At 34.9% G+C, this 9182-nt stretch overlaps 2 long non-coding RNA genes across 2 annotated transcripts; one reads left to right on the top strand and one right to left on the bottom strand.

Moving 5' to 3' along the window:
* Positions 1-210: 210 nt before the first annotated feature.
* On the bottom strand, positions 211-7631 carry LOC132605310 (uncharacterized). The gene is made up of 5 exons (XR_009569139.1): positions 7496-7631; positions 3577-3894; positions 3354-3461; positions 2861-2974; positions 211-451 (listed from the first exon to the last, which is right to left on the bottom strand). It is a non-coding gene; the product is annotated as an uncharacterized LOC132605310 (long non-coding RNA).
* Positions 5084-7335, top strand: LOC132605309 (uncharacterized). The gene is made up of 2 exons (XR_009569138.1): positions 5084-5217; positions 5302-7335. It is a non-coding gene; the product is annotated as an uncharacterized LOC132605309 (long non-coding RNA).
* Positions 7632-9182: the final 1551 nt, after the last annotated feature.

Genomic DNA, 9182 nt, shown 5'->3' with positions numbered 1-9182 from the left:
GCGACAATACAATATTTGTCGCAGTCTGTAGCCTTCTGTTTTCCCTCTAGCAACGACCAAAATCCGTCGCAAATATGTCACAAATATTTTTCTTCCATTTTGTTTTTTTAAATGCACCTGTTGTAACATACTAAATACAAATTAATAAATACCCTTAAAAATAACTGACATTCACATAAAATAATATTTATAAAAAATATTCAAAATAGATAGCGGAATCCTAATCGTTTAGTCCAAAACACTGGCAACACCAAGCTATCAACTACCAAAAGAACGTGCATAATTTTGTTCTTTCCAGCAAAAAGCAGATAACATAAAAAACTAATGCATGGGTGAAGGACTACGATATATTCTTCTCTTCCTTGTTCCCCCAGCAGCTTTGTAATATGCTTCACATTGATCAATATCAGACTGAGACTGAATTTTCCCGTAATATTTCTTGATATCTTTCCTATAATAAGTAGTGAAATTAAAACATCAAGAATACTAACCATTCAATTTTACCAAATAAAAAGAGAAATGAATTCCAAAGATAAGGGAGCAGATATATTTATCCATTTTTCGTTGGAATTGAAGTCTCAGGATGACCAGCAAAAAAGAGTTTCATACAACTTGGATATAAATGATCATATACATTGTCTCATAGTCAAGTAACAGAACATGAAAATAAAGACAGTTAGAGTTCCTAAACAACAAATAGAAGGACAATTTCAGGCCATTTCCTACTGATTTAAGTCATTACTGATACTACTTTTCAGTTCTTCCTGTCTAGTAGACTGTTTATATCAAGCAAAATTAAATTGACCAACATCATCTAAATTATATATTAAAAAAAAAATACAAGCATGGACTAACCCTGCTTACTTGGCTACTGATGATAACTGGTGATATGGGAAAGTTGATATTTACTGGTTGCAGGAAAAGAGAGAGTTTACTGGTGCTTATACAAAAGTCAATATGCAGCACTTCATATGGCTCAAAGAAATTGCATATCAAGGTGGAAATTTTGAAGTGTTCAAGATACTAGCTCTCAGAATTTGATTCAGTTGTTGGGAGCAAATATGTGCCGAAAGACTAAGGCTAAGCAGCTGTTTAGAATGCATATGGAGGCAGAAGGTTTCTGATGTGGAGAAGAGAGGGGAACACTACCATCATGTTCAATTCCTTAAGGAGGAGAACATGGTGGTAATTATTACTAACTCTTTCTTCTTTTTTGCATGTTTGATCTCTACATGCAAGCAAAAAAACATCAGAAGTTCAGAAAATTTGAAACTTGTTTGTGCTAATGATCCTATTCATCTTGGATATGAAGTGATACAATATTGTTTCGCTAATGGTTACTCTAGTACATGGAATTGGAGCATCTGCTGCTGGTTTTTTTAATAAATATATAGTAGCATCTTTTTCACATTAGTACATCATGCAATTCATATGATAACATCAAGTATGCAGCAGTTCAGCAAATGCAGGTGTGCAAGGATAGTATGGCCGAATGATGCACTAAGGGAAAAAATTTGGGACATTATTTGTATACATGGATATGAGTATGACCACCTGGGAAGAATAGCAAAGTGCAGTTTACTGAAAGTTGCTGCTGGTTTCACCATGGAATACTTCATCATTTCATTGCTCCAGTTTTTTGGTTATTTTATGATCAAAATCTGGTTTTTATCATTGGTTATAATTCAAATTCTGGTTGGTTGGACTTTAGTCAATTGTAGTACCAATTTAAGTCATCTTATAAGGCTTAAGTTGGTCATTAGTTTAATGTTGTATTTTTTATTAGCCACTTTGGCAACATTTGTAACGACTTTGTAAGATATATACAACTGTGCTCGATCAGAAATTCACACAGAACTAAATACAAAATAGAAACTTTTCACCTTAATCGCATTAAATTCCAGCCTTAAATTTCCCAAAACAAGAACTTTAGAACAGTGACTCTAATAAATATCATAATGCAGAATATAGAATCCAACAAACAACCCATCGATTGTAACTTTCAATTAACTTGTAACTTACAAATCCCTAAACCCAATTTGTCAAATTCAAAATTCACAATTTCAAAAATAGAGATCGCGAAACAGAAGTTACAAACAGAACTCAAGAACCCAACAAGCACAGCTTAAAAATGAGCAAGCAGAAGGAACTTTAGAGAAGATTACTTGAGGTACTTTTTTTTTCGAAAGAAAAAGTGAGAATTATATTCTTGAGGGCTCTATTCTTGTTCTTGAGGGCTCTTTGCGAACAACATGAAGAAAGATTATATAAATCGATAGATTAGGGAACTTTGTTCTTTAATCAATAGCCATCAAAGGCTAATCAGTATATCAACAAAGTGAAACAAAATAATATCAAATTGTAGATACATGTTTAGTCCAAAAAAACACTATAAGGAAAAGAATTAACAACTACAATAGTACATTCATCTAGTTGCACTAATGAACAACGCTCCTACTTATTCATCTAGCCATGAAAACAGCTAATACCAAGACATGTAGGTAAATTCATTTGTTTTCGTCATACATAACATGTTCTTTCATATAATGTTTCTCGATAAATATTTGAAAGTAGTAAAATTAAAAGCAGATAGACAGTTTCTTTTTATTATAGACTCATATCAATTTCACAAGGACAAGTAAGTCAATTTATATAACAATAAGGACATAAAAACTTTTTTTCTTTACAATAGGTAAAATAAGTAATAGACCTTAATCCCTACTAAGAAAAAACCTTGAAATAGATATATACAATGCTCGATCAGAAATTCACTTAGAGCTAAAAATAAAATAGATTCAAAATTCCATACATATGCATTGATAAATCACAACAAACTGAAATAGCAATTGGGTATGCTTACCTTTTATGTGGAAGAAGAGGTCGTCTTGAATCTCCGATCGATCACTGGGAACGAAAGAGATAAGAAGGTGCCCAACGTTGGAATTCTTTAACCAAACAACTCCTCACTAGGATCCTGTTAAGATGAATTATTTCCATGTAGGAACATTAATTCCTAAGCTCTAAAACCATATTTATTTATTTTGAAGACCCAAATTAAAAGAGACATCCAATCAACGGAAGACATACAGATTTTGAGCAAGAAAAATCATAGGAATAGACCCATTTCACAAAGATAATCAGCTGTGTCAATGATCTAACTATAAAGTGAAGTGCAATTGGTTTTGCTAAGAATTTCCTTGCAATAAGTTCCTAAAGAGTGTTATCTCAAGCTGAGGGCACAGTACCAGAAAATATTGTCTGCATATTTGCAGCCGGGCTATTTACTAAAGTCATCATATAAGGCTTAAGTTTTTCATTAGTTTAATTCTGAAATTATAAAATTTTGAACTTACATGGACAGCTCGGGCACGCTCATCAACAAAAGATTCTCCATCATGATCATGTGTATGGACATGCAAATGTACCTCACCTGGTGTTGGATCTCGACCCTTTGCAACAGCCTATGCAAAAGTTACTCATTTCAGAAGATTGCACCAAGAACAATAGCAGTATAACCAATTTTCAAGTAGTAAATATAAAAAATTTAAGAGCGTATGAAAAAAAATATATACTTACAAGTCTCTTGCAATGCTCCCCAATGCAGATAGAGCCACCCGTGTGAGTTACCTCTATCTAATTATGCTAGTGGATCTTCCGAGTTACCTTGACTACATGTCAGTTGGTTCTCTTTTTCACGTTTACGTAGACTTACCTATGCCTCCTCTCTTTCAGTTCCTTACCGTATTGGCTTTTAAAATTTTTGTGAGCGAGAAGGTAGAAACATGTTCCCTCTCCAAAAATCTTTATCCATAAGAAACCCGGCCTTCTCCAAAAATCTTTATCCGTCACAAATGAAACGTACAGCCCCTTCGTCTTAACGAACAAAGAATCCACCTTAAAAGAGTTATAGTTTAAATTGGACAGTCCACCCTTTTAAAGATCATGCTCAAATCAATAGTTTGAAAAACCATAGGATCAACTTAAATCTATGAAAGATAGATTTATGCTCAACTTACAGCATGTACTGATGCATGTTTTTTTTTTTTCAAAACGGAATATTTGAGTCAAGTCCCTATCTCAGGTTATTATAAACATAAGGGCAAAGTCTTTCAAAAGAATATGCATTTTGGTAAGCAAGGTTACTAAACAACAAGGAAAAGATGCACTGCACATTTAAAATAAGCCATCACTGTGGATATTTAGGGAAAATTTAAGGACATGAATACAGAGTAACTTTTTATTTGATCAAAATAGTAACTTCGTTTTTTTTTTAAGAACAAATGAATGATTTTTTTTCTTCCTGCAAAACACACAAGTCTAGGTCAATCAATGCACTTAAAATAACTTGAAGTGGATACAGTCATAATTCAAAACGAAATTCTTCCAAAGAACTTTAGCCAAAGTTTAAGACTAAGATCTGAAAGAGACTAAGATCCTAAATCATGGCAGATTATCCCATTTTAAGACTAAGGTCTCTTTGAATATAAAGAAAGAAAAGCTCTTACTCCAAACAAGTTCTAGGACTTATATAAGAAAAGGTATACAAACAGAAAGAGAGGAAATTATCAAAGAGTTCACACATGCCATAAAATATTTATTGTGCACCTAACCCACATATTTATTGTGTTAATGGCATACATATATGTAGTGTATTAAGAGAAAGTGGTGGTGTTGCTTATCAACTCTGTTTCTATTGTCTAATTAGCATAGTTGTTTCTTGAGGCCACACCAATGGAACATTATTATATGGTTCTACGGTAATACTTGTATCTTCAAATGCATGTTGTTATTGTTTAGGCCTACCATACGTTTATGCAAAGGGACTAAATGCACTCATGAAAGTTTTTGTTCCAGTAATACCAACTTGAATCACGTGCATCCGCAAAAAAAGACTACTATCTTTTTTATTCTCCTTTTTCCAAACTAAGGTGGCTTGCCAGGGGCCACATTGTTAGTCTTCCCCCCTGTAAAAGGAGGAAATTACAGTCAGATGCTTCGCTTGTTTAGCTCTCATAATGAATGTGGCTAATGCAGACGATAATCTAGATGCCAAGACGTTACTAAACTAAGTTTTGCTGCTTTCAGGTGTCTAAACTGATTGCTGAGCTTGCGGCTGCAGCTGCTGCAGAGAAAGGCCTAGTTTTTGAGAATGCCATGGAAGATAGGCTCTGCGCTTACTCACGAGCAGTTGCGCACTTTCCAACAGCTGTCAAGGAGGTAAGAAATTTTAGATTTCTTAATTGACATTACATTTTGAATCATGTGCTTTAACCAATCCCATTTGTCTGACACCTTGTGTAGTTCAAATGGAGAAACGTGTGGTTTTATTCACTCTCTGAGAAGGCTATTGCAGAAGGGAAACCGGATCCATGTACCAATTAACATACGGAACTGATGTAGTAGATAAGAACAGTGAATCAAACACCAACATTCGCTTAACAAGGGGGTAAGATATTGGTTGAATTATCACAGCTCCCTAAGCAAACTTTATTAAACTAAAGAGCAAACTGATGCATGAACTAGGAAAAAAAACTAACACAAATGAATTGGAACGAGTCAACGTAACTAAGCCAAAATCTCTTTATGCTTACTGGAGAATTATACACAAAAATGAACTTTTGGTTCATGAGACATAAAGGAAACAGGGGAACTAACTTAAAGAAAGGCAAGCTAGTGAATACATCAAGAGAGCAACATTTGTTTCTGGAAACTCAAAGTGGAAATATGCTTAAACTGGAAATTTTAAGCATAACTTGATAAAAATCTATATAGAGATTAACATTTGTATAACTCTAACATGCTTGGAGAACAAAGAAAGTCACTCATTGTAATATATAATTTCATGTTTTTGGAACTAAAATGCTCAAGGAAGAAGTAAAACGGGCTGAAACATTAGGCAATACTCAATCTCATACTAATCTAAGCTTGAGCATAAGCTAAATCTCATAACATAAACTTATTGATGAATGCATGAGGATTTCATTAACAATTACAAAATTGGTATTTAACCAAACAAACATTTTCTAACGAGTTGAGCATACTGGAAAAAAAATAAACAGCAAAGGGAAATAAACTCATGCTTTTCACTCAAATTTAAAGGAAGCTAAACATCTAAACCTGTAAACTTAATCATGCTGAATTCCTACAAAAATCAGAACGACGCTAACAAACATGAGATCGAGTCCATTAACTCATACTCACACAGAATTTAAATAGGCAGAAAACTTAACTAGGAAAATAGCTAAAAACGACACAGCCAAACAGAACCGGAAAATTAAGAGAGAAGAAGGAGAATTTATGCTCAAACAAGAACTTAAACACTCAGATTTTAACACACACTAATTGACTAATAAACCAACTGACTTTTAGTGAGAAATGAAGAAAGGCTAAATATGGAAAAAAAAGTGCAGGAAATGCTAAGTAACTCATACTTTGCAATGGAGATGACAGGAGGAAATAAAATGGAAACTAACAAAGCATTAAATTAACTCATGTTTTCTATTCAAATGGAGTAACAACAGCGACATGAAAATAGGATAGACTAACCAGTGAACATATTCTCATGTTAAATAGCAGGTAAAACGTTCTATTTCTACGGTCACGAAACAAAACACACATTCACATTTTAATATCTAACGAGCATGATCTCTGCTAGTAGACGAGAGACAGAGTCTCTTAATAATTTATTCGAGCATTTTATTTCTTCAAAAGAATATGTAGACTAGGCTAAAAAAAATAACTGGCAACATATTCTTGCATCTTCAACACACAACAGTGGACAAAACAGAAATGCTCCTGTTGGGAAACCAATGTACTCCAATGGGGAAGAAACTGGACATTCTAATCCTATGGGTGGACAACAACTTAACTCTGTTGGTGGGAATATGCTTGCTGTTAAAGCCGAAATATTTCCCGACGCAGACTATCAGAATACCATTTTCCCGGAGCAATTTGGACAGGATGACCTCATGAGTGCCTTCCTAAAACAGCAAGGAAGTGTTGGACCAGTGGAAACTAAAAAAAATCGAGTAAGAAACCCAGTTCACTAACACTGATTTCAAATCACAGAGTACAGAAAAAATCGAGTAAGAAACCCAGTTCACTAACACTGATTTCAAATCACAGAATATAAAGAATGTTGAGTTCTTCAAGCTTTTTCTCACATGCAATGAATTAAAATAAACTTTAACCACCAAATAATATTATCCTACAAGGTTTAGCACAAACAAAGGTCGAATTTCCATTTTCATCAGATTTTGGCCCAAATAGAGATTCCCAACACTTAACCTTCAAATAAATTATAAACCCAACAGTTTTCAAGACACCCACCTTCAATTTAGCCAAAAAAAACAATTAAAGACACTCTGTCCTTTAGACAATAAGCAAAAAAACACGGATTTCTTAATTTCTATTTTAGGTTTAATGTCAGAAAACACAAAGAAGGAGATAAAGAAGAAAGAAACTGCCCATAAAACATAGAAAAATCAAAACATACCTTTCCTTTAGATAAAAGATGCAGCAGAAGAAGAGAAAAACACAATAGAAACCTTAGATTTACATTATTTTGATCTCTGTTGTGCGCTCTCTCTCTCTATGTTAGCAATTTCGCATACTCTCTCTCTATATCTGTGTTGGGAGTGTTTTGAAGTGAAATGAACTGAAATGTTTACCCTAGGTTATATCTTCTATTTTAACACTTAGCGACGGAATATCGACGGATTTTATATTCCGTCGCTAAATAATACATTGATTTCTTTTAATCATTAATATTGCAACAAATTTTTCCGTTGCTGCAAATATATATTTTTTCCGAGAAAAATTAAAAGGCCTAGCGACGGAGTTTTCGTTGCTGAATCCGTCGCTACATAAAAATAAAATTTGTCGCGCCTCTTCTGTTGCTAAATCTATAGTGAAATTTAAGGCGCCAAAATTTCGTGCTAATCATTAGTGACGAAACTCAGTTTTCGTTGCTAATCCGTCGCTATATAATGAGATAAAATTTTAGTTGCTTTTCTAGCGACACAATGAGTAATCCGTAGCTAATCCGTCGTTAATTAGCGACAGAATATGGGTTGTCGCTAATATTCCGTCACTAAACGCTGGTTTTTTAGTAGTGATAAGTGAGTTGGGAACAGATCTTCCCAATCCATTAATCAATGTTAGGAATCGCACCGAGGTTTTGAATAAGTGCTATATACACACGAGCAAATCAAGGGGTCAGTGTAGATACAAACATATGATCATATCATACCAAAGTAAAGTTACGTACGGTTTGGGTTCCATTTCTCAGGAAATGGCAACTTATCAGCGGGAATCAGATCCGTTGTCCTGATTCGGACAAATCTTCCCTGCCAGCCTTGGTCTCTATCTTCGTCCAGACCGGAGAAGGGTGCCTTTCTGGCTCGTTTCGAGAGTTTAATCATACCCCCTCTGAATATACGGGGACTATATAGCCAGATTAGATGGTGCACCGTGAATGGAATATTCACGTTTGTAGTAAAATAACGGAGGAGCACAATGATCCTCTAAAATGACAGATGAATCTGGCCGAGGATAATATCATACCGATTGCAAAAATCCACTACCACGGGATCGAGTGTGCTAAATGTGAAAGGGTAGGTATAAAAACTTAAATACCCTTCCACATAGGTCGTTACAGCTTCATCCTGATCGGGAATAATGACCTCCTTGCCCTTCCACCCGCAATCTGCCTTGACCTATTCGAGTTTACTCTGGGGTATCGTGCACAAATAGTTCGATATTTCGATACCTCGATCCCCTTATTGAGAAGGTTTCTCGACCCTGAAATCTCGGATGGTCGCACAATCTTGAGGAATAAAGTCCGTCAGTACAGGATTCGATTTTGGAGCCGAGGAGGTCTCACCAGTTTTAACTTTTGAAGATTTGCTCGTCATTACGGAAGTATGAAGGTTTGTATGAAGGTTTGAAGATTGGCTAAAGGACTGATAAGGATATATGAAGATATGAAGGTTAGCGTATCCAAAGCACACGAAGTTAAAATTCTCTTTGGTAAAAGTCAGAAAGTGGAAAATGAAAGAGAAAACTTACTTTTATAGAGTGGGGCCGAGACGGTTCGTATTCCGTAACCGTCTTTAGAGCCAACCTGGTCTCGACACGTGCCGATGTCAGACGGATGTGACCTTGATCTTATCTAACCATGG

The sequence above is a fragment of the Lycium barbarum genome, chromosome 8 (assembly GCF_019175385.1).
Source record: "Lycium barbarum isolate Lr01 chromosome 8, ASM1917538v2, whole genome shotgun sequence".
In the NCBI taxonomy this organism is placed as follows: Eukaryota; Viridiplantae; Streptophyta; class Magnoliopsida; order Solanales; family Solanaceae; genus Lycium; species Lycium barbarum.
Note: the sequence above shows the minus strand (reverse complement) of the source record. Positions and strands in the feature narration are given on the sequence as shown.